Genomic DNA, 23593 nt, shown 5'->3' on the forward strand with positions numbered 1-23593 from the left:
AGAGTCCTGTCCTGTCAGGGCTCCCCTAACACCTGCAGCACAGGACTGAACACTCTGAGCTGCCTTTTTACTGGGCCCAAGCACTGTCCCCTCACACAGGAGGTGGTTGTGGGTCCCAACAGCCCGCACACCTGAGAGCACTACAGACCCTGACAATGCAGACAAACACGCACACAAACACCTTTAAACTAATTATGGCCCTGACACTTTTCCACACACACACCGGAGCCTGATATAGTCCCAACATCCATTCCCCATACTGAGACCACTGCAGACCGCAGCAACCCGGCACGCACCTGAGGTTTCCATAGCCCCTGAAACCACTATGGGTCCATAAGCCCTCACACACACACACCTGCTACGGGCCAACCAGCCCCGCGCACACCTGAGACCACTATAGGTCCTAACACCCCTCACGCACAGCGGAGTGCTGCTCTCCCCGTGCCCCTCACGGCGCTCCCGCCATTGCCCTCCCTCAGAGCCCGCTCCCTCCGCGGCACCGCGCAGGCGCTTCAATCGAGCACCGATGGCTCGGTGAGGCGGTGCCGCTCAGCGGCCCGGCCCGAGCTGCCAGGCGGCGCAGCCGAGCGCCGAGCGGGGCCGGGCAGGAAGCGGCGGTGACGGGCACGGCCCGGCGGACACGCTCCGTCCCCCTCTCCTCCTTCTCCTCCTCCTCCTCCTCGTTCCTCCCCGCCCGGGCCCCGCGGACGTGGCCCGCTGCCGCCGGCCGGCACCAGGTGAGGCACCGGCAGAGGGAGCGGCGCCGCTGACAGGCGGGTCGCGGCGGGGCGCGGAGGGCAGGGGGCAGCGCTGGGGCTGGCAGCGCGGTCGGGGCTGATACCGGCACTTCTCGGCGTTCGGGGCTGGTTAAGGCACTTCGCGGGGCTCGGCTGTCCCGGGTGCCTCACGGCAGGGGCTGCTTGGGGCCGGGGCAGCTCCCGCGGGGCTGTGAGTGCGGGCTGTGCGGTCTGAGAGAGCCTGGCCGGGCAGGACAGGGCAGCTCCCCGCACCCCGTGCCGGGGCACCGCGAACAGCCGCTCCTCCCTTCTCTTCTCCCCTCGCTTCCCTTCTCCCTCCGTTCCTTCCCTCGCTGCCGTGTGCCGGGAGCTGTCCCCGGGCGCTCTCTGCAAGTGGGAGCTCCAGCAGAGCAGCCCCGAGCGGACGGGAACGCCCCGGTAGGAGCGTGGGGAGCGCAGGGAGAGCGGGCGCTGCCTCCACCTGGGGCCGGGCAGGGCTCGGAGAGCGGCGCTGCCCCGGGATCGCCCCGGGATCGCTCCGGGATCGCTCCGGGATCCGTGCGAGCCCGTGAATCCCGGGAAAGAAGAGGGAGCTGCGTTCCTGTCAGCTCTGAGCGGAGTTGGAAGCAATGACGTCGGTGCGGTGCGAGCAGATGTCTCTGTCCTTTTAATGACACCCAGAAATGGTTTGCTGTAGGTGCTGGATGCCATCGAGCAGCACTCGCACTTGCGTGGGAAGGAGAAGGAAGGAGGACACGAGGCAAGTACTCAGCCTTCAGAATTCTGTTGTATAAATACATCTCCTCGTGTCTCCTCACCCCCCTTCCCCAGTAACGTGAGTGGAATGAATTCCCTAATCCTACAACTGTGGCAGTTCTAAACTTCGGTAGCCCTGGTTGATTCCTGGTTTTCCCTGCTCCCTTCCTGAGCCTGGGCAGAAGTGCCAGCTCGGAGCTGGGTTTGCTGTCCCCAGCTGGGGGAGAAGCCCGTGGGACACTGAAGCTCTGGGAGCTCTGTGCAAGGCTGGGCTCACGCACAGCCCAGCCCAGCAGCAGCTCCGTGTTTGTTTAAAAACAGCCAAGCGGGCGGTGCTGATTCCAGCCCTGCTTGTGCCAGGAGGATTTGGGATCTCCCTGCCCGTCTGTGTGGACAGTGATCCACGAAAGAAAGTGGAAGCAGTCGGGCTCTGCATCCACGTGGATGCAGTTCCACAGGGTGATTTCAGGTTGCTGGGTGCAGCAGTGCTGGCTGAGGTTTGTGGTGCTGATGTTGTTGAGAATAAGTGGGCTCCACTCTGCTCCCCAAGGTCTGCTGACATATTTTAGCAAATGTTTAGAATGCTGCAGTGCTGGCAGTGATGCAGCTTGTTCTGCCAGTGGTCATTACTGTGATGTATCCCATACCAGATCTGTGAGAGGACACGTGTTGGTGTTTCTGTGTTGAGGGATTGTTTGTGGAAAGAGATAATACACCATGCCTGTCCTCTCTATGAGCTTAAAATGGGGCTATTTCTGGTAGGTAGCTATTTTTGTGTTCTCAGGGGCTAATATAACAATATAGGGCATTTTTAAAATATAAATACCTGTCTGCAATCTGTCTTTTAACACTGAGCTCCATACAGATATCTGACAATTCTTCTGTGCACCCACAGTGAGGCTGCAAGCTGTTCCTATCTGCATAAATGTCTCATTTATCAAATCCAGATTTCTTATTTGCTGTCCAACTCATCATATAACTTCCTCTGGCATCTGATTTGAGGAAACCTTGAGCTGGGTTGTTTCCATCCACCCTTCTCTGTACAAGAGCTTTCAGATTGCAAACTAATTCTTGTTTGTGTGTGTGTTATTTACAGTGATTCTCTCTAAGCACTTCCCTTTTACTGTGTTGCATCATTATCAGTTAAAAAGGATCTTAGCAAGTCAAAGCTTTTAAAGATGAGGTATTTCTACTTGTGTGCATTCTAAACGTGGCTCTTGCATCAACAGCGTTTCACTGTTAGATTTGTTTTCCATTATGTGTTGCTGGATGGGGGAAACTTTCAGCAGGAGTGAGCTCTGTTCCTTCTGAGTAACCTGCTGTGTTCTTTTAAAGGAAAAGCCCTGTTAGGATGGAGCAGGGCTGGAGTTTGCTGGGGAGCAGAGGAGGAGCAGGGCAGTGGTCAGAGAGTTTGGAGCAGGAACACAGACTCGTTGTGTTCTCCTCTTACAGGTTTTTGTTCCAGGTTGTTCTGCAGCCTCATGGGATGCTGCAACATCCAGGTTATGAGGAATGCCAGGGAGGGAGGTGTTTGTGGAACACTTTACATTTTATTTATTTTTTGCTTTTGCCCAAAAACAAAAGGTGTCTAAGGTTAATGATTTTAAATAGGAAATACATATTTTGTTTTAAGACAGAGCTCAGAGTCTTTAAACAGGACCCCTCTACAGTTCAGTCACAGCATTTACACCAAACTGAGTTTGAATAAAAGTGCAGTTTTGGAATCAAAGGTGTTCAAGAAGTAGATTTTTATAAAGTTCTCTTTCAGCACATGCTCAACTTTATTAATGGACATGCTTTCACACATCAGGGAAAAATTCAAAAAGTGAACCCAAAAGAGTATTTTGTTTCATGCTTGCTGTTTTCAAACTACTTCCTCATTTGGAGGCCATTGATTAAACCAGGAGGATCTGCTTGCCCTTGGCTGTGTAATAAACATGATGCAACTGCCTGGTGCCTGCTTGGTCATCAGTTCTTCAGGGGCAGCTCAGTGAGTATCCCTGACAGTCTTTTTATCACTCCCTGAAATCACTGTGGCAGCTTTGCTCTCATTTTCTGAGTGAAGTGTGTTTTAGAAAGTATTGATCTGGTAAATTTAGGGTTCCCTCTGGGTGAAAAGAAGAAAATCTGATTTCTACAGGGGCAGCACAGGTTTTGACTTTTCATTGTGATGTGTAGTGGCACTGTGTGCCAGGAACTCTCATCTGTGATTGTCTCAGCTCCTCATTAATGAGGGGGAAAGCTCAAATAGAAATTAAAGTAAATTAATTTGGTGTGGTCATCCATCTCTTAAGGTACCTAAGGATGTTGGAAATCCAGATTATTAATGGTACTCTGGCAGCTTCTCAATTGTTATAAAGCCCCATTTCCAGCATTAAAGAGCAATGTTCCTAAAATGACATCTTGTCCTTATTCTGTACAACTAAACCATGGGAATTCACTTCTAAAATCCCATAGGAAATATGAAAAATATATATTTTTAAAGACCAGTAGGTTTTTGCTCTAAGATTCAAGAAATCTGGAGTACTGCTAGTATTCATTTAAAAAGTATTTTTAATTTATTTAAATGAATTAAATACTAAAATTAAGTTGGCTAATAAGTTTGTTCTTATTCAGGATGGCAAAGTACACACTGGATTTGAGCAGGTTGGAAGATTTCTTGTCCATATACTCATGTTTGTGTCACAAATTGTTAGTTTAATTTGTAAGGGCAGGGAAATTTCAAATTTAATATAGGGAGCTTACAAAACAAGTTTGTCTGAGTTGCTAATGAACTAGGCACTTATGCCCTTGGACAGGTAATAGCTTGATGTTGATGTAATTACTTTTTTTCCCCACCCTGAATATTAGGTCAAACTGGACTCTGGTTGATTTAGAATTTAATGACACCAGTCATTCTGTGGGAGCCTGTGGTCACTCATGGTCCCACCTTGGCTACTAAAGGCTTTCAAATAGGGACATTCTCCCAATCTGGTCTCCATTTGTGCCTCCTCCTGCTGTCACTGTTAGTTATGATGCTGGGTTACCTGAGAGCCCAAGGAATTCCTCAAAAGAAAGGCAAATGGTGACATTGGTGTTGCATGAGTTTGATTTGGGATGAGCAGGTTTGGTGCTGCTGTCTTTTGGAAGAGAGGGAAAAAGTTGTTTTTAGGAAATTGTCACTGTGAGAGTGGAGATGTTAACCCAAAATCCTGGCTAAACATCCAGCTGCATTCCCCTGGAGTCTAAAACACACACATGGGTTTGGTTTCGGTTTGTTACTTTTCTACAGAAAGTTCTTCCTGTATTTTCTGCACCCAGGATCCCTGTGGTGCAGAACCTGGCACTGGTGCAATGGATCTTGTATGCAGTGTGTGTATTTCCACACATATCAAGCAGTTTAGGATGAAATATGTTGGGACTACCAGATACCATCAACATTTTGTGAGCAGGATGTCATTATTAGATTGGAACTGATGAATGTCAAACATTGTGGTAAGTCTGTTTTTAGAGAGATGCAGACTGTGCTCACTTCCTACATTAAACCTCATTTTCCCCTAATTTTTATGTGTGAGCGGTGATTCTGTTGCACAGAATCTGGCATAATATTGAGCAGATTTATTTAGTGTTGCCCTTGAACGTTGTGAGTGTTTAAGCCAGATTTACAGGAACACTGTCAGTGATGATTCATGTTGAGATGATGTTTTTCTCCCTTGTAATGGAACATATGGGACTGTGTAGCATATGGTACCACTGAAAATTGTTAAATGTGGAGCACTGATTTATTACACAGCAAAAAGGGTTGGGGTTTTCAGTCTAACACTGAGCACAGAGCTTGTAAACAGCTCTGGCTGTTGGTTTGTGTTGGGTGCACTACTGTGTTGTGTGGTAATTTCAAAGGATTCCTTTAAATGGCAACAGAATGCTTCAAAAGTTGTGTGTCTGCCCTTTTGCTATGGTACAGCCTTGCTCTGTGGGATGACAGCTTAAAAAACCTGAAAAAAAATCCTTTCTCTCTCAGATGGGAAGCAGAGGTATTAAAATGTGTAAATATTTTTCTTCCAGTCTTACTATCCAAAACACCTTCCTTCCTTCTGTGTTTTGTTTGTGTTATTTTGTCTTTATGTGACTTCTGGAGTGTTGGTTTATGTTTTTATATTGAGGGAGGGAGAGGAAACAAACACACACCTTGGTCCTTGCAGTGCACAGGGGAAAGTGGACTAAAGTGCAGCTGCAGAGAACATAAATTCCAGTCACCTATTTCCTTGTGCTCTCCTGTTTTTCCTAACTCTTCATCTTTGGATGATTGTAATCTCTCCAGAGCAGGCATTGCTTCTGCTCTGGCTCAGTGGGGTCTTGCTGCAGGGTAACTGAAGCTCCCAGGTGCTCTGGTCATACATCGGTAATTAATGGCTGCTCACAAATCTTCATTGATTAATCTTTTTCAGAAATGATTTAAGCAAGAAACTTCATTTAAACCTTAGAATGGTGCTTGTGTTTGTCTTTCTTTTTTCCTAACAACTCGATTTATTTGTGCATCTTAAAGTACTGATTAAAACTGACTTTATGCTAAATTTAGTTTTGTTAGGCCAAAAGTACATAATTAAGAAAGAATATTTATTGTAAATTTTTGAGATAAAAGTCAGATGAGCCTTTTTTCCTCCTTAGTGACAATCTGCCTCTCAGTTCAGGGTTTCTTGTGTGTCTCTGCTTATTCTCCCTGGTTCAGGTAAAGTTTGAGCATGCTGTGTCCTTTAGAATGCCAGCAGATATTTGACATCATTAAAAACTGCTGTTATTTAATAAAAGGAAGTTGTATCTACCCTGGAGGGAATTAACTAATGACCTCTTGTTAACCATCGCCTTCAGGATCTTAGATCCTCCCTTTGCTTGCCTCATCCTTAGTCATACATTGGAAGAGGAAAACAGGCTTTTTTTCCCTCCCTCCTTCCCTCCCAAACTCTTGAGCAGTTTCTCAACTGGAGGTGAACTGCTGGTTGACCTAAACCCTGTGAGGAAACTCACGTGGGGACCACGCTCCCATTCCCCCTGTTAAAACTCCCAGCATCTCAATTAACTCCAATTCCCAGCCTTAGCCTGCACATTAAATATTTTTTAAAAAAGCATTAACCCAAATGAATTTGAATTTCTGGCATTTCTAATCTCAACCCTGGCAGTGGTGTCAGTTTTAGCTCTTGAAAAGAGGGGAAAAACATTTCTTATCTGGAAAGTATGCAAGTGGCAGAGCAGATAAGATAATTGAGCCCTAAATGTGAGCTGGGATGGAAACAGGCTCTGTTGAGAGTCAGGTCTCATCTGCTGTGCCACAGTCCAGTGGTGCTTTAATGCATAATAAAAATCCAGGGAGTTTGGTCTTCCTGGGCAGGACACAGGGAATTTTCTCTCTGCTGCTTTTTCATTAAGAGACACGAGCCTTTAGCTGCAGTGTGAGACATTCATGTTCTCAGAGTCAGGAGTTTTCTGTCATTTGGGAGGCAGACAGCCAAAAATAGGATTTTATGGCTCTACTGCCTGTAACAACAGTTAGCTGCTAAAGTGAGGAATAAAAATTAAAAACCTTCCGACTTGTTGTTCCACTCAGGCAGCCTTTTCTCAAAATTCCTTGTGTGTTTTTTATATGTGTGGGGATCCCCACAGAGGATAACAAATTTTCCATTTCCAGCTCTTCCTTGGACTTGGCTCCTGCTGTGGTTTTGAGGTTGTGTGGCATGGCTCACATGGGTGGGAGGGAGCAGCACAGGTACCTAAAACCAGAATAAATGAGTAACTACAGGAATTACTGTTTTGCTACACAAAGAGTTATTTTCTTCTGTTTGCTCCAACACTGCTTTTGTAGTTTTCCACTTGGTATCATAGGGTTGCCTTACTAGAAAGTACATTGCTCCAAATGAAGTTAGGCTCTTACAGAATGAGACATAAGAGTGTTTTTGTTGCAAAAATCTGTATTTGGCTTAATATTTTACTGCAGGAATTGTAGCCCAGGAGTTAGACCTACTGCAGGTATTGAAGCTGTAGTGCAGAAAAAGATCTGCTTCTTTGTAGGGCCATATGGAAATGCCATAAATCAAAATATATCTCACTTAGGCTTTTGAGACCTGCAGAAATGACACATAAATGTGTGATAATACAGTCTGAGCAGTTTCAATGATTAACTTGTACAAGTGCTCCAGATTTTAGGTGTGTTGGGCACCTTTTTTACATTGCAGGTTTCCAGTTCTTGTATTACAGGGAGATTTCTGCCCGTCTGACTTGGTGCTTTAAAGGAGAAAGCTGCTGACTCAGGCTTGTTGTAAATTTGCTTTTTCCTGCTACCTGAGTATTTTAGAGCAAGGCTGTTTATATTTTTAGAATAATCTTACATTTTTTGATATGCTGACCCCAAACCAGAGGTGGTCAAAAGAGATTGTGGTCTGATCTGTTGGACAGACTGTGCTGGATCCCAGTCCCTGGAGATACCCAGGGAGGCAGAGGGATGGGATCCCAGTCCCTGGAGATACCCAGGGAGGCAGAGGGATGGGATCCCAGTCCCTGGAGATACCCAGGGAGGCAGAGGGATGGGATCCCCGTCCCTGGAGATACCCAGGGAGGCAGAGGGATGGGATCCCAGTCCCAGTGCTGTGCAAGCTGCTGCTTGGAGCCCCAGGCTACCAGTGCAGCCCTGCTGGTGTTTAAGGTCAACTCCTTGCAAATATTTTAGCAAGGCTTATATTCAAATGCTATTTATAAGACCAGACTAATTTCTTTCCTCCTAATGATGGCCTTTTGGCTGATGACAGGGCTGGAATCCTGAAGATCTGGATTCTGTATGCCACTAGTCAGCTGTGTATCCACAGGGAAGTTGTTTGCCAGCTTTCTGCCTCGCTTTTTTATCTGTACTTAAATAAAAAAATAAAAAAAGGCTGACTAATACCTGCCTCCCAGGCTGTGAGAGCACAGTTAGTAGGCTCATGCTGTAGGATCTTTGGGAAATGCTGCAGGAATGTTCTAGGGGTTTATTATGGTTAAGGTCCTGCAGTGAGAGAACTGGTTAAGCCTGGCTTATTGTTAGACCATTCATTAAGGAGCTTTAATAGCTGAAGCTCTGATAGAGGCTGTTCCTGCCTTCACCTGCAATTACCCTGGGCAGATCCAGAGGGTTGGAGTAAAGCTGGAGCAGAGCTGGAGCATCTGCAGGGTGTTGGAGCCTGCCCGGAGCGCCTCGCTGCCATTTCACGGCTGGCTTTGCATGCAGGTCATGCCATAGCCTCAGTGGGTTTGGGCACTTCAGCGTGCTGATGATGACTTATTGTGCCACTAGTGAGCCCTTAGCACCTTTTCATGCCAAAAGAGATGCTGTGAAATCAGCTGAGTTTTTCCTGTGTGTCTGCCTAACTCGGAATTTGCCCTGTTTTCGCTCTGTAAATAGAACAAAATTTAAAAAACACCTTTAAAAATGTATTAGCAATAGAAATTTTAGTATTAAAAGGTGTAAACCAACTATTAAAAACCTCTTAGATCTGGTAATCTTCAACCTTTTGTGTGAATGCTGACACTGTGGCTTTTAAAATTAATTTGCTGGTATATTTAAAAAGTATCTCAGAATTCCTTCCCTTCTGGCCACCATTATAATAACATAACTATGCAAGGAAAGGCAAAATCCCAATTTCTTGGAATATACCAGTGTTTATTTCCCAAACCAAGTAGTCATTAGCAATAGAACCTTATTAAACTTTAATGACTTTCTTAAAATTCACACTCACTTGAAAGTCAAGATGCAGCCTTGACAGCTGGAGGTCCTAATCCAGACAGTTTTATTTATCTTTGCAGTTTCATCTTTTCATTATTATATCCAAAAGTTGTTTTCTGTGTCATGGCAGATTGGAAATGTATTGACTGAAAGAAAAATAGAAACTTAGGTTGCTATTGAAATACAGGGCTGGAGGGAGTTGGGAGCAGGAAATGGATTGGTGGTGAATTTAAAATCATGAGTCTGCAAATTAATATTAATTTCGAGCTGATTTTAGTGCTGAATCAAAACCAGCTGTTATTCCACCTCTCCTTTCTCCCACTGAGCTGGATTGGCACAAATCTTTGGCTGCCAGGGGTGGTTCAGAGCAGCAAACTGGTCCAGCTGTGAAACAACCAGGGCTAGCAAAGGCAGAGATCTGGAGATAGCAACAGACAGAGGATGAGGATGGATGGTACAAACTTCTACTGAATTACACTGGGAGTATTTTTCTAAAGAAAAAAAAAAATAAACCAAACAAAACCCTGTCACTATTGGATTTCAGTTAATGAGTAAATTAACGAGTTTCACTTTCTGTTTCTTGGGCGTGGGTTAGCTCCAGCAGCTTTTGGATTGTCCTGGGGAAGACCCAAATCATTGTTATCCCTCCTTTCACTGGGTTTTATTTATTTGAAGTGCTTTTTTTAGGAATCCAAATTTTGATGCTTTATATTACTTGCACTTGCTTATTTTTCAAGGATATGTATTCAGCTTTAACTGAGGAAAGGCTTTTCTGAAAGGCTGACACAATTTGCTGTATGTTCATTGCTCATTGTTTTTATCATTTACATGGACAAGTATCCCTGCCTTAAAAAGTGGGGGAAAATCCCAAGCAGAATGTCTGTATCAAGGCACTGACTAGATGATGATACAGGTATTCCCAAATATTAAATTATATTTCTTATTTCAGGTATACAGTGGCTTTTTAAAATGTTAGGCCGTGGCCCCATGTGACAGGAAGGTGAAAAGTTACTTCATAATATTCAATCAAATTTATTGTTTAAGTGTGAGAATTACTTGCAGTATTTAACCAAGATCCTAAAGGTAGAAAAGGAAGCACCAATTTATATTAATTGTTTACAAATAGACTGTTTCATTAATACAAATGAGGAGAGTTTGTTTGTTTTTTTCTTCAGGAAAATCATTATTTTGGGTAAACAGTGCAGCACAAGAGAAGCCTCTCTGAGCACTGCGAAGCCCACCTGGCTTCCAGAGCCATCCAGAGAGATTGTGGTGGGTGTTTGAAGAATAAAACCTCTCAGTTTAAAGAGCATTTGGCTGCTGGTGTCAGGGCCTCCCCATGCAGAGAGCGTTTGCAGCTGCTGTCAGTGAGGCTGTGGGTGAGAGCCTCGAGGGTGTGGAGAGAGGAAGTCAGAAAACTTTAATATTTCTGATCTCTGTCTCTGAACAAAGAGGATGTTTCATTGGTGTCATCATTCATAAATTAGGAACTCCTGCCCAGCAGAGCTGTGAGGGGCAGGATGAAACCCCCTCTGTGCCTCTGTGTTCCAGCAGCTTGGAAATTGTGTCAGAGAGGGGATTGTGGAGCTGAGGAGCTCCCGCTCACCCTGGCAGGAGGAGCTGCTGTACAGAGCCACGAGGGTTTGCTCTGCTGTGCGGGGCAGAATCTGGGCAGGGAGTGAGAAAACCTGGCAAAACTCGTTGTGTTCATGAGTGAAGGGACGGCTGTGCTGGCTCTGTGCTGCTGGGGCAGGCTGGTTTGTAAAAAGGAGGGGATTTAACCCCAAAGAGCACAAGCTGGTGGTCGGAGGTGGCCAGGGAGCTGTGTGTGTGTGCGAGGGGAAGGTTTTGGTTCCTGTTTGGGGATGTCCCCACCCTGCCCAGGCTGCTGTGCCCAGCAGGTATTGTTCCCTCTGCAGCAGCATCAGGTCAGCTCCAGCACCTGGAGCCTTCTCCTGGCTCTGTTGGGCTTTTGGTGTCAGGGCACACCAGGAGAACAAAAATTATTATTGTTAAAATTTAGATTCCATAAACTGTCACGTTTCTTCTCAGGGGAAAATCTGCATGCAGTGTACAGGGGTTTTCTTGTGCAGGAATTTGTGTGCTGCCTTTTTTTTAGGTCAGGTCAGGGGAGAACATTTTGCCTTTTTATTGGGAGCTTGCAAAGATTTTGGAGGATCTTTGCTGCTTTTGGAGGTTGCTCTGATATCTTGGACCACCTTTGAGTGGGACATCTGCCCAATTGAGTTTTAGTTTTACATTATCCTCCATTTCCTTTTTTTTTTCCTCTCCTTCCCCCACTACTGCTATCATCCTTTGTGTTCTATGTACAAAAAGGAAGGATCAAACACTCCTTAAAATGTCCTCCTTCAGAGGGTTTGATCCCTGTATTGGCATAGCATTGAGATAAATGAATGTGCTGATGTTCCACAGTGAGATTGGAAAAAAAAAAAAAAAACAGTTAATAAAACATCTGGGTGGAGGGAGCAAGCCTCAAATGAAAGTTGCATTTCTGTTTTACGACAAGCCAAAATATTTTGGAATTAAAAGCAAAACTGAAGCTGAGTAAATTGATTTTTTTTTTTTTTTATAACCACTTGTACTTAGAGCTTATTTTATGTAATTACTGGGGCGTGACTTGAAGTTCTGGGCAGGACTTTGTGGCTTGTTAACATCGGGTTGAGCCTCTGATGTTGCAATGAAGAAGGAAGTGAGCGTGTGTCTGCTTGGGGAGGGGGACTGCAAAGCAATTCTGCCTGCAGTAGGTGGGAATTGCAGCTGCCTGGCTATTTTTAGCTTCAGAATACCTCATTTTGAATGTGAATTTTGTTTTTTTTCTTGTTAATCTGTGTTTGGTAAATTAAGCTCTTGGTTACTGTTTTAAAGGGTTTTTTTTCATACCAAAATGCACTAAACTAAATTTTATTCATGAAAGATTTTAAGTTCTTTTTTTTTAAACTTCCAGAGCTGCAGGACTGGGTGTGATGCATTTCCCAAATGTCTCTTGTCCTCTGTTGATTTTGCAGTTTTACATCCATGGGTAAAGATAGAGACATAGCAGGGATTGCAGGGAGAGGTGAGGCTTCATAGATCAACCTCTGTTTCTCCAGTTTAATTAAAGGAAAAAGAAAGCAAAAATAGTGGATCTGATTTTGTTCCCTCATTGTAAAAACATGCAGCAATAAGGATTTTTTCCGGGGTTGGAGGGAGAGGCAAGATAGCCTCAGTTTCCATCAGTGTTTTCCAGTCATTTGCTCTAACAGAAGTGATTCACTTCTGTTCAGTTGTTCATCCTGGCCTGAGGTGAGACATATAGAATGTTTCTATTTTAAGCTCTCCAGCATAATGGATGAATAAACTCACCCTTCTCATGGTTTTTGCCACAGTGGGTGAGCTTTCCTCCCTGGCATCTCTGTTTTGCTGCACTGGCCTCAAATGCTCACCCTCTGAGAGCTCTTGGTGTGCTGTCAGCACTGGTGGAAGAAAATGTTCTGGCCATTTTGCTTCAGGGTTGCTGATCTTAAACTGCACTGTTAAAAATAACAGGTTTTCTGAAGGCACACAGTGATGTTTTCCTGGCTCCCTGCCCCTTCTCCCCCCATACTGATGTGATTAAATGCCACCAAAACTCAGCAATCCTTGGGTCAAGTGCATAGCCATGTGCATTTGCTGCAGCATTAACAGTGGTTATTCCAGCTTTCTCGAAGAAAATTAAAAGTGTTTTCATAGATGGAAGTCTTCTGCTTGCCACAGTGAGTACCACACAAGCAGTTCATGTAGCAGCATAGAGTTTGGAGATTATTTTCAGGCTGCTTTAAGCTGTCTCATGCTGACTCAGTTTGGCTGTAAAAGGCTGAAGTCTTGTGATCTAGAGCAAGGTTTTTTGTGATGGGAGAACAGGTGTATGCTGGAGTTCAGCTTTTCTCTATGACCAAAGCATTTTTATGTTGATCTTGAAGGAGCTGCTTTCCCCAAATACCATTTCACTCCCTGAGCTTTGGATCATTCTGTCTTTGCCACTGTTAGGGTGGCCCTTTCACATTTTCTTTTTGAGAAGCTGCAGTGAAGTCTGAGAGTGTTATCTGAAATCAGACAGAGCTGATGGTGAATAATGCTTTCAGTTATGGGTTCAATAAATCCACGCTGGAAGGAAGGACAGGGCAAAAAGGCATTTCCAGGCCAATCATGGCAGGAGTGCCTTTAACCATCTGAATTCCTTGTGGCTTTTCCATGATCTCTCTACAGTGATCTGGGCATGTTCCACTGTTCTCAGAAACAGCTTTAAAATGTTGTCCTCCCTCCTAAATTAGATGCCAAATGATGCATTTACTGAATTGAATCAAGAAACCTCTGGTGGTTCAAATGGCAATCTTGAGCCAATGTGTAAGGCTGCCAGATTTATCTGCTGAGGAGCTGAGAGAATTTATCTCTGTGGAACTCAGAGCAGGTACTTAAAGAGCTCTGCTGCCTGTGTTGGGACTGACTTAAACCCAGATCCCAAACCATAAGCATAAATCAGATTTTGCTGTGGAATTTGTTTGGAAAGCTTTTGCTGGCTTGTACTTAATTTTAATGATGATATATTTTAATTGGCTGTCAAAAAATGCTTCAAATGAATACAATGCACTTCTTTTTATGTGCTGGTCATCTTGTTCCTTGTCCTTAAAGTGCTTGGGCTGTGTGTCCCTGTTTGGGAAGATAGTGCAGCCTTTTGAAGGACACATTTTCTGTGCAGCCTTTAAAATCTCTCTGGTTTGTGGAGTGTTTGCCTTGGGTTACCCTTTGAGATTTACGGGGTGGTTTGTGTTTGTTTTGACTGTTACTTTATCTCACTTTCTCAGAAAGTCCAGTCTCTTCTGGCCATGAGTGATAGGAGGGGAGGATGAGGAAGTTCTGGGAGCCTGTGTTTGGAATGCTGCAATTCAGGTGCACACTTGGATTATTTTCCCTAGCTTTGTGTTGGTTCTGTGATTGAAAGGGCTGTAAAGCTCCTGTGATGATGGAAATGAATTAAATGGTTAAATGTCTCAGTCATTCAGATGTGAAATGTCCTTTCTGTTTGTACTTCCCTTGGTGTTCCTGTGTATTGGCTAATCTTTGGTGACAAAACACTCCTTGTCCTGCCCTTGCACAGCAAATGGGCTTCCTCAACTCATTTATTAATCTTTAAGCTTGATACTGATATTTCATTTCCAGGTTTGGAAGCTGTTTCTCACTGCAGACACAGAAGTCAGTGTCATATTTACAGTGTAGTGGTTGGTTCATGTCCCCATGTTTGCCTGTGTGTTATTGTTCTGCACACACTGTGGGAATTGTTGTGTCTTCCTGAGTAACACTCACACAGCAGGCATGGATATGAAATGGGTTTTATAACACAATTTAAAAATGGCAGTGCTCTCATTCAGCTCTTCACCAGAGCTATGAATGATGCAGTGCTGAGGGCTGGTGGTCTGTATACTGAAGGATTTGTGCAGATGGATTTCTGGGTGGGTTGATATTTTTTTTAAAAAGCATTTTGAAGCTATACATGTTCTGTGTGTGTGTAGTGGGGTAGCTGAATCATCCTCTGTGGAAAAGAGCATTTTAAATCTACTTATGCATCCAGTGAAATCTTTGGGTCCTCCTTTTATCCAGGTGAGGTGGGTGCTGAGGTGCAGTGTAGGATTGCTGTGAGTTAATTCAGGCTGTGCTGAGAACTGAGCTCCTTCTGCATCCCTCGGGGTGCTGTGAGCTGTGGGCACTGGCAGCTGGAACTCAGACTGGGGCAGCCAGGTCAGTGCATGGATTCTGCAGGTGTTCCTGAGGTGCAGCTTCTGGCCAGGCCGACCTCATGTGCCAGCAGCCCTAATTGCTGGGAGACACTGCTGGATCTTAAACCTCGGCTTGCAGAATCAGTTCTTGGGAGCAGCAGTGCTGTGCTTGTCTCCATCAAACAGTTAAGATGCTTAGAAGCCACAGTTTTAATCTTTATGGAGAAGGAAATGGGAGTGTTGCAAGCACACCTTATATAATGCACATAATTACTGACATTACCCACACTTCTCCTGCTGATTCCAACTCCTGGGCAGGCAGCTGGCACTTCCCCAGAGAGGTGACACATGACAAATGTGTTCTGGCCATTTTGCTGAGCAGGTTTCCTGTAACAGCTGCCCATGAGCTGCTCTTCAGAGTCCCAGAGACCTCTGACAAATCTGGTTTGGTTTGTGTTTCAGTGCTGCTTCCTGTAGCATAACTTAAAATGCATAAGGGCAAATGGAGGCCATTGTATGCACAGGCCTGTCTGTGCTCTTTCCTGGTGCTTCAGGGAATTTGGATTTCTGGTTTTGGGAAAGCAGGAGGGACCTGGGAATTGGGTAGACTTGTGAACATAGAAGTTTTGGTTATAATATTCAGATTTTGTGTCTTCGTCTCCCCTTTGTAGCACTGATTGCAGCTATAAAGACACTATATTAATATGATTGTGTTGACATCTGTGGATTCTGCTTTGGTACTGAATGAGTGCTGCTGTGCAACTGAAGGCCATATGATGTATGAAAAGGAAGAAATTCTGATAAAATTGATACTCTGTTTCAGAACTAAAACCAGCTATGGATTCCTGCAGCCTGCTCTATGTTGCTTTATTGCTGCCAACTGTAGTGATCTGATACTTTGGAACAAACACTTAATTTAGTGTAAATATTTGCAAAGTATTCCAGCTTTACTTTACATCAGGTGTTTTCTGAAAATCCCCTGACCAGGAGTCTTCTAAAGAAAATTCAATGTCTGTGGGGGGAAAAAAATAATTTTAGGTGATATCTGATGCTGGCAAGGGGTTCTGTGAGTGCTGGGGAAAACTCTGTGTATTAGTTCTTTGTTCTTGTTGACATCCTGCTACTAATTTTTTTATTGTAAGATGGCAGACCATTGAAATGGGGTGCCACATTTAGCTAAACTAGGTGGAAATATATATTTAAGTTCATGCTTGGAGAACTTAATTGTCAGTATAAATATTGCAGATAAGTGGGTGGTGTCACAATTCACCAGAAGTTTTGCCTTAAGAAAGCTGAAGACTGGTCTGGGGTTGCAGAGGGAGCCTGCATGAGTTTGGGGACTCATATTCAGTAAAACCAAACTCTCACTTCTGGATTTATCTCTTTATTGGGATAGCAAATAGGTTTTTGTCCTCAGACCAAGGGCTTGTGCCCCTCTTTGCAGTCCCTTGGTGAAAATGAGTGAATCTTGTTCTGTGTCCATGGTCTTGTGTGAGCAGAAATCCTTCCAGGTGCTGCTTTGTGGTGGGTTTGTTTTAGGCTCTCTCCATTGATGAATGAGGTTGTGACTTTCAGGTATTCAAAAGTGAGGTGGAATTTCTCTTTTGTCCTACTGGATTTTTATCAAGAGTCCTGGTAATTCAAGAAGGCCATGGTGTACTCTGAAGGTGAGCCTGCTGCTGTTTGGTAATTCTAGGAGCCCCAGGCCTTAGCTGGAAGGGTTATTAGTTGCCTGCTTGCACACAAATGGCTGAGCTCTTGATTAGAAGTCAAACCCAAAAATGTGTCTATAACTTGAAATACACAACCAGTGCTCCAAAACTGTGTGCATCTTCATTGCAGCTCTTCATCCATGTGCTTTCTTTGCAGCTGTTTTGATCATGGACTAAAAATATTAAAATTGATCAACACAGTATAAAATAACTTCCCAAGTTTGGTTTGCACCTTGAATTTTTTTTGCCTAGCAAAAGACTCGATATTTGCTAAGCAAGAATTAGTTCTGTGCTGTCAGTGAGGCTGTGTTCCTTCCTTAGAGGCCATCTGATTATTAAAATCCTAATTTTTCTGGTTTACCTCAGGTAAATTTAAATTTTGCACATCTCAGTGCCTGTGTTAACTTGTTTGGAAGTGAGAGGTGGACATGACCAGGATGCTTTTAAGTTGAGAGTTTACTCCTGAGGCCAGTCTGGAGGCAGCAGCTGCTGTGGATGTGTCCTCAGAGAGGCTTTTGTGGGGCTGTCACAGGTGTGAGTGAGGGGACAGTGACAGATCCAGCTGTTGGCAGAGTGAGCACAAAGTATCTCCGTGATTTGGAACATCTGGGCATGCAGGAGGCAGCGTGGCTGTGGAAAATGAAGCATTTCCAGTCTGGTGTCTTGGAATGAAGTCAGAAGGTGAGAAAGAATTTGCTCCTCTGTAGTTTTGCCTATAACAAGGTACAGGGGAAGACTTGAAAAAAAAAAAAAACAAAAACTAGTATTTTTATGCTAATGATTAAACTATACTTTTATATTAGTAAAGAAAAAAACCCCTAAAAACAAATGATTTGAAGTTTAGGGAGGGACAGCTGTGGTAAGAGATTATAGAGCTAGTGATGCAGCACTTGAAAATGGAGGCAAGTGCTGTGGGGTGTTGCATATTTACTTCCCTTCTTCAAAATGTCCTCAAATTCCTGCAATTTATTTAAATTAGTTTCTCTTCTTCCAGCCTCTTCTGACCTTTAACGTTTCTTGCAAAATTTACATTACATTCAAATGAAACTGGGGAATGTTTTCCCAAAACAATCTTTCTAATTGTAATCTCTTACTTGAAATCTGCAGTGAGTACATTAAATATAATGTGTACATTTATTGATAGAAGTTATTTCTTCTCATTTGTGTGGGTGTTATATACAGTCACAGCACTGTTTCAATCACTGGCTGCCTGACTGGTTCCTAGAAAATACAGGGGAATTTCCTACCATGACTCATCTTGGAAGTAGCAGATGCTACACGCTCTCAAGCTGTGTATGGTAGCTCTGGAGTCTCAATAAAATTAATTGAGTGTTGGGGACACAAAAATATATTGGATTACTGTAGTGATTACATACTGCTACTGTTTATTCCTTTTTAATGAGGATGCTTAAGCAGAATCTTTATAAAGGTGATGATGCTTTCTTTTCTTTCTGTCCTGTGGCACTCCTGTGAAAATGTGTTTCTGCTTTGAAATTTCAGTTTTACCTTGCTGTCACTGGGGGGGGTGACTCTATTTTTAGTTCTTTATAATTCTGAGAAACCTTCCCCATGTTTTTTCTTTTCCTTTTTTTTTGGTTTTTATGCTCTTGAAAGTGACCCTGAGCCACATGTCACTGAGCAGCAGCTCTGGTCCCTTAGCAGCAGCAGATTGTGTCCCTGGCAGTGGGTCTGTGCTCCTGGGGAGTTCCTGGGTTCCTGCTGATCCCAGATACACAAATGGGCTTGGGAGTGTCTTGGCTTGAAAAGCCAGGTGTCTGCTTAGGGAAGGCAGGAGCCTCCCCTGAAATGGAAAATGTAAACCCCCTCCCTCTGAATTATTATAATTTTGAAATTAAAAGGCTCTCAGGCAAAGACATGGGAATAGGAATAACAGTTCTTTACTAGGAAAACTAAAAATACAAATGCAATAGTATAATAAAAAAAAAACTGACAGAGTGAGACCATGCCCTGCCCCCTGTGTGTCAGGGCGGTGTCCCAGCCCCATCCCATGGGGGCTCAGCCCTCCTGCAGTGCCAGCTGTGGCTCTGCTGCAGCAGGGATCCTGCACAAGGGGGGAGTTTTCCTCTGCAGCTCCAGGGCTGCTGCAGATGGGCCTGGGCTTCCTCTGGCCATGCAGGGCAGCAGAAAGCTGCTCCTCTGGCAGTGCAGGGGGCAAAGGCTGCTGTGCTGTGCCAGGCTCAGATTGGATCCAGGTAGGAATGCTTGGCTCCTCCCCTGGGCACAGCATCTCCCCATGGGATGCTGGGATGGGATCAGCCCTGCAGGGACACTCAGTGGCCATGGACAGCAGATAATTAATAATTAATGACCCCTGAACGGAAGAGATCTCCTGGAGGGAGGATTGGTTGTGGGAGAGATAAAGAAAACTGCCCAATGAACAGAGATAATGAATGAACTGCCCCACCTCTGACAGATGACAAATAGGATCCACACCCCCATTTCCAGCCTGAGACAGAGTGTGGCATTCACGTTCTCTGAAAAAATCCCTTCGCCCAGGATTTTTCTCCTGGGAAGCTTTCCTCAGAGAAAAGGAAAACAATTCTTATCTCATTGCTTCTCCTGTGTTGTGCTCATGTGGAATGTGTTTGGAGATTGTTTACCCACAGGTGATTGTTTCATTGGATTCTGGTGTGAGTTGTTTTCACTCTTTAGCCAAGCTGTGTCAGGACTCTGGAAAGAGTCAGGAGTTTTCATTGTTATCTTTTTAGCCTTCTGTACGTATCCTTTCTGTATTCTGTACTGTAGTATAGTATTCTTTAATGTAATACAGTATCATAAAGAAATAAATTAGCCTTCTGAGAACACGGGGTCAGATGCATCATTCTGCCTTCATATATTCCCAGCAAATCCAATAACAAGGTTCTGTGCCAGGGCCAGCAGGCTCACAGGGCCTCTGCAGGGTGTCACAGTGCAGGTTTGGGTTCAGTGGGATTCCCCTGGATGGGATCAACCTCCTCCTGGAGCTGTGCCCTGCTGCCATGTCCAGCGAGCTGGGATTGAAGAGACAAGGAGCTGGATGGAGGTGCTGGGTGCCTGGCATGGAGCACAGCTCCCTCCTGCCATGGTGGAGGAGAGGGCAGAGGTGGTTTGAAGGGAACTGGAAGGGAGTGGCTCTCCTGTGGCTGAGTGTGCCAGATGAGATCCCCAGCTCTGCCCTGTGGAGCCTCAGGATCAGTTCTCATTGCAGCATTATCCAAATAAACTCAACCTGCTGCCTCAGCAGCTGATGTTCCTCTTTCTTCCCATGTGGAACTCTGGATTCCCACACAGGGATGGGTCTTGCCTGGAGGCACATGGTGCTCCAGAGGAGACTCAGAGTGTTAGTAGAGTGCTGTCATCTCCAGACCCACTTCAAATCCAAGAGATCCTTGTGGTCTGCCCTTTTCCATAGCCAAGTGAGGGTTGGCTTGCTGAGAATAAAATGTAAAGCTTTGGGGAGCAGTGTAGTGCCAGCCTGTGGGTGTACAGGGCTCTGTGGGATGCCCTTACCTCCTTTGAGACTCAAGACCATCTCATTCTTGGGGAATATTCCCTGAATTTACTCCTTTGGCAGCCCAGGATGGGTGGTATTTATCTCCCTGATGTGTTTTATGGCTTTATTTTTATGGGAATGTCACCCATCCTGGTGTTGGGGGCTAATCTGGAAATGAACAGAAAAACACTGGCTGGGTTTCCCAGCCCTGGATTTTGGGTGGCAGTTCCTTTGTTCAGAAACACAAAATGAGCAGTGTGTGCCTTATCTTGTGGAGCACACAGTGAAATATCTGAGCAAGGATGGAATTACATTGTTACTGGAGGTTTTCCTGGGAGAAGGGAGAGTCCTTCAGTGCTTTTCTGCCTCAGATCTGGGTGCAGAAATGGCTTTTGCTGCGTGGCGCTGGAGGGAGCAGCAACTCTCACTGGGAACCTGCAGCCTTGCCTTAGGCCAAGGAGCCAGCTCTGCAAAGCCAGGCTCAGCTGGTGGTGCCCAGCCCAGGCTGGGGTAGGTGGGACAGGGAGGAAAAGAGGAAGCCTGGAGCTGAGCCTCAGCACGCTGCACTTCCCTAGAGAGCAGCAGCAGCAGAGGCAGTTCCTCTGCTGGCCTTCATCCATCATTCATGCACAGTTTAAGCACAGTATAGGCTTGCTCTGGAACCTTGCTGTGGGAAAGTTCCCTTCTCACCAAAGAAATGTGGAGCTGAGTTTTTTCCCAACAGCATCATCTCAAATGGTTGGAAGCTTCTGTGTTTGAGTTTGCAAGATAAATTCTGTGGTTATTGCTGATATTTATTTTTTTCCAAAGTCACATAATAGTTAAATTTGCCTGGGTTAGAAGTATGCAGTTCTGCTGTGTGCTGTTTGTATACAAATATTCAGTATTTTTCCCCTGTAGTTGCACTTTTGAAAATGTTAATTCTTCTCAGCATTATAAGGAAAAATCACCAAAATGTATAGTTATTTAATACAAAAAGCTTTAGCAGAAGAGTTCAGTGCAGCTTCCCCTGAAGGCTTTAACATTACATGTGTGAAACTCAGGGTAGCTTTTCTAAGACCATTCTTGTTATCATACTAGATTTAGTTATACATTTATACTAAGTATTGATTAATTAGGGAGACCCATAAAGGAGTTTTTCCCTCATCATTTCTGTCTAGAATTTCCTTTTCTAGGAGTCTGTAAGGTCCTGTACAGTAATGACCCTGATACAGGTGACTTTCCAAAGTCCCCTGCCCTCCTTCAGCATTTTTGGCTGACATGACCATAAAGTAGAAGACTGAACCATCACAAATTTATTAGTTAATACCAGAATTTTTCATTCCTTTGATTAGTGGCACTATGCCTCAGTCTGCAGAAAAACATATTTCATTCATAGAGTGGCTCAGCTGTGCTCGAAATTAACCAGAACAAAATAATGAGCCCTGCAATTGAGAAACTGTCTCCAACTAAAAATATTCCTGACTTAGATGATGGGATTGGATCCTTTCATAGTTTTACTACAAATATCCCCTTAGGTTCATTCTGCCTTGGATGCTGAATCCATAAAACAGGGCTGTTAATATGCACACCAGGCACCAAGCAGTGCTGGAGACTTGCAAAAACTGGGAATTCCTTGATTTATTCATAAAGCAGGGAGAATAAGTCTTGAAAATTTGATCAGATGCCAGTTCCTTCAGTAGCCACGCGATCCAGAAACCTTTTTATAGCTGTGCTCACATCTCTGAGGACTGTTAGGCTTAATTAGTGTTTGAGACTCTTGTACAGAGCATGTCATGAAAAGGGAAGCTGTGCTCAGGGAATTTGGCTTCAGGGAATGGGAAGGCAAAGGATGTAGCAGCATTTGAGTTAAGTTTGTGTCCATTCTCTCACTTAAAAATACCCTTTCTGTGTTTTTTAGAGGATTACTGTTATTTGGGGTGTTGAATTGACAGGTGTGGATGCAGAATCCTTCACGTGGACTTTCTTTCAGATATTTAAAAACAATTCTAGGTTATAAAAAAACACAGAATGGCATTGTTTAAAGTATGTATCTGTATATATAAAAATATACATAATATAATAATATATATATTATACATAATATGTATAATATGTAATATTATATTATTATACATATTAATGTATAATAATATAATAATGATTAAATGTAATATTATAATATAATAATATACATATATACATATATATACATAATATAATAATATAATATTATATATATGTGTATATATATAAAGTATATATCTAAAGAAGGCTCTTCTCTGTGGTATGAGGATGGCTGAGCCTGATAAAATGGTTCTGAAAATGTTCACTGTCAGGCAGAACACCCTTAATTTCTCCCATCTGCAAACCAGAATAATATTTATATTCTCTGAAGGGTCAAGTGAGGGGACCATCTCTCTGGGAAACTGAACATCTTTTTCTTGTACATAAACTTGTTATGGATCCAAAAAAGAGTATTTTCTCCTGAGCACTGACATCTCCCTGCACAAATACCTTCAGGGCTATGCAGAATATCATCAAACAGCAGAAAACCTTTATCCTGTGGGCATTTCTGGGGCTTCAGTGGGGTTGGGTGATATTCTTTATCAGGACAAAATTTGCTTCATCTGTTGATGTCTTGCTTACCAAAGGTATCAAACCCCTCAAACCTCATTTCCCTGCTCCTTTCCTCAACACACGCTTCCCCAAAATCTAAGTTATAAAAGGTAAATGGAAAATAAACTGTAATCACAAGGTAGGAGTGATTGAATAGATATTTGTGTATTTTTAACTGGGAAAAAAAAAGTTGGATTATTTCAGAAGAATTTGCCTTTAATGCTGTGTGTATTTTTGTGGTTTAGAACCCTGTATCTCACATAAATACATTTTTTAGAGGAATTTAAGCTGAGTATCTGCCCCCTAAGCAGGTGAGGTTCGCACCATGAAATGTGGGAAAGCAGGAGGTTTATCCAGCCCTGCTGCTGGGGAAGGACTCCAGTCTGTCTTAATAGAAAGCAGAACTGGAATAGACTGACGTAAATGACTGATTTTTTTCTGTTTTAAGTCCAACAACATTGCCTGCAGGGGAAAACACAGTTGGCAGAGACATTCCTGGTGATGAAAGCTTTACTGTAGCAGTTAAGATTAGTTGTCTTTAGACAAAAACCTCATGTTTTGTTTAATCTCCATTCAGGCTTTTTTTTTCCTCCCTGGTTAAAAAGGTAACAAGTAGGGCATCGAGATCATATCAGTGAATGAACTATATAGATGTTTTATTCAGCAAAAAGAGCATTTTGGTTTCTCTTAGAAAAGTTTATAATTGCTTAATTGCATGAGATTTAAGATTACAATACTGAAATTCTACTACAGCCTTCAAAGTCTGCTTTGTTTAGCATTGCTTTCAAGGCAAGGCTTGAAGGAAAAAATGTAGTGGAGCA

At 43.8% G+C, this 23593-nt stretch overlaps 1 protein-coding gene across 4 annotated transcripts in view; it reads left to right on the forward strand.

Annotated features, from left to right (window-relative positions):
• Nucleotides 1–611: 611 nt before the first annotated feature.
• TAOK3 (TAO kinase 3) overlaps nucleotides 612–23593 on the forward strand; it is a 78668-nt gene continuing 55686 nt past the window's right edge. For 2 of the 4 annotated variants that reach the window (XM_058816897.1, XM_058816901.1), the window contains exon 1: nucleotides 1441–1497. The gene's annotated coding sequence lies outside the window, so the exon portion shown is untranslated. Of the gene's footprint in view, nucleotides 738–1440; nucleotides 1498–14127; nucleotides 14146–23593 lie in introns of those variants that run through there. The other 2 variants (XM_058816898.1, XM_058816899.1) reach the window with 2 other exon arrangements.

This window comes from Ammospiza caudacuta, chromosome 18 (assembly GCF_027887145.1).
Source record: "Ammospiza caudacuta isolate bAmmCau1 chromosome 18, bAmmCau1.pri, whole genome shotgun sequence".
Lineage (NCBI taxonomy): Eukaryota > Metazoa > Chordata > Aves > Passeriformes > Passerellidae > Ammospiza > Ammospiza caudacuta.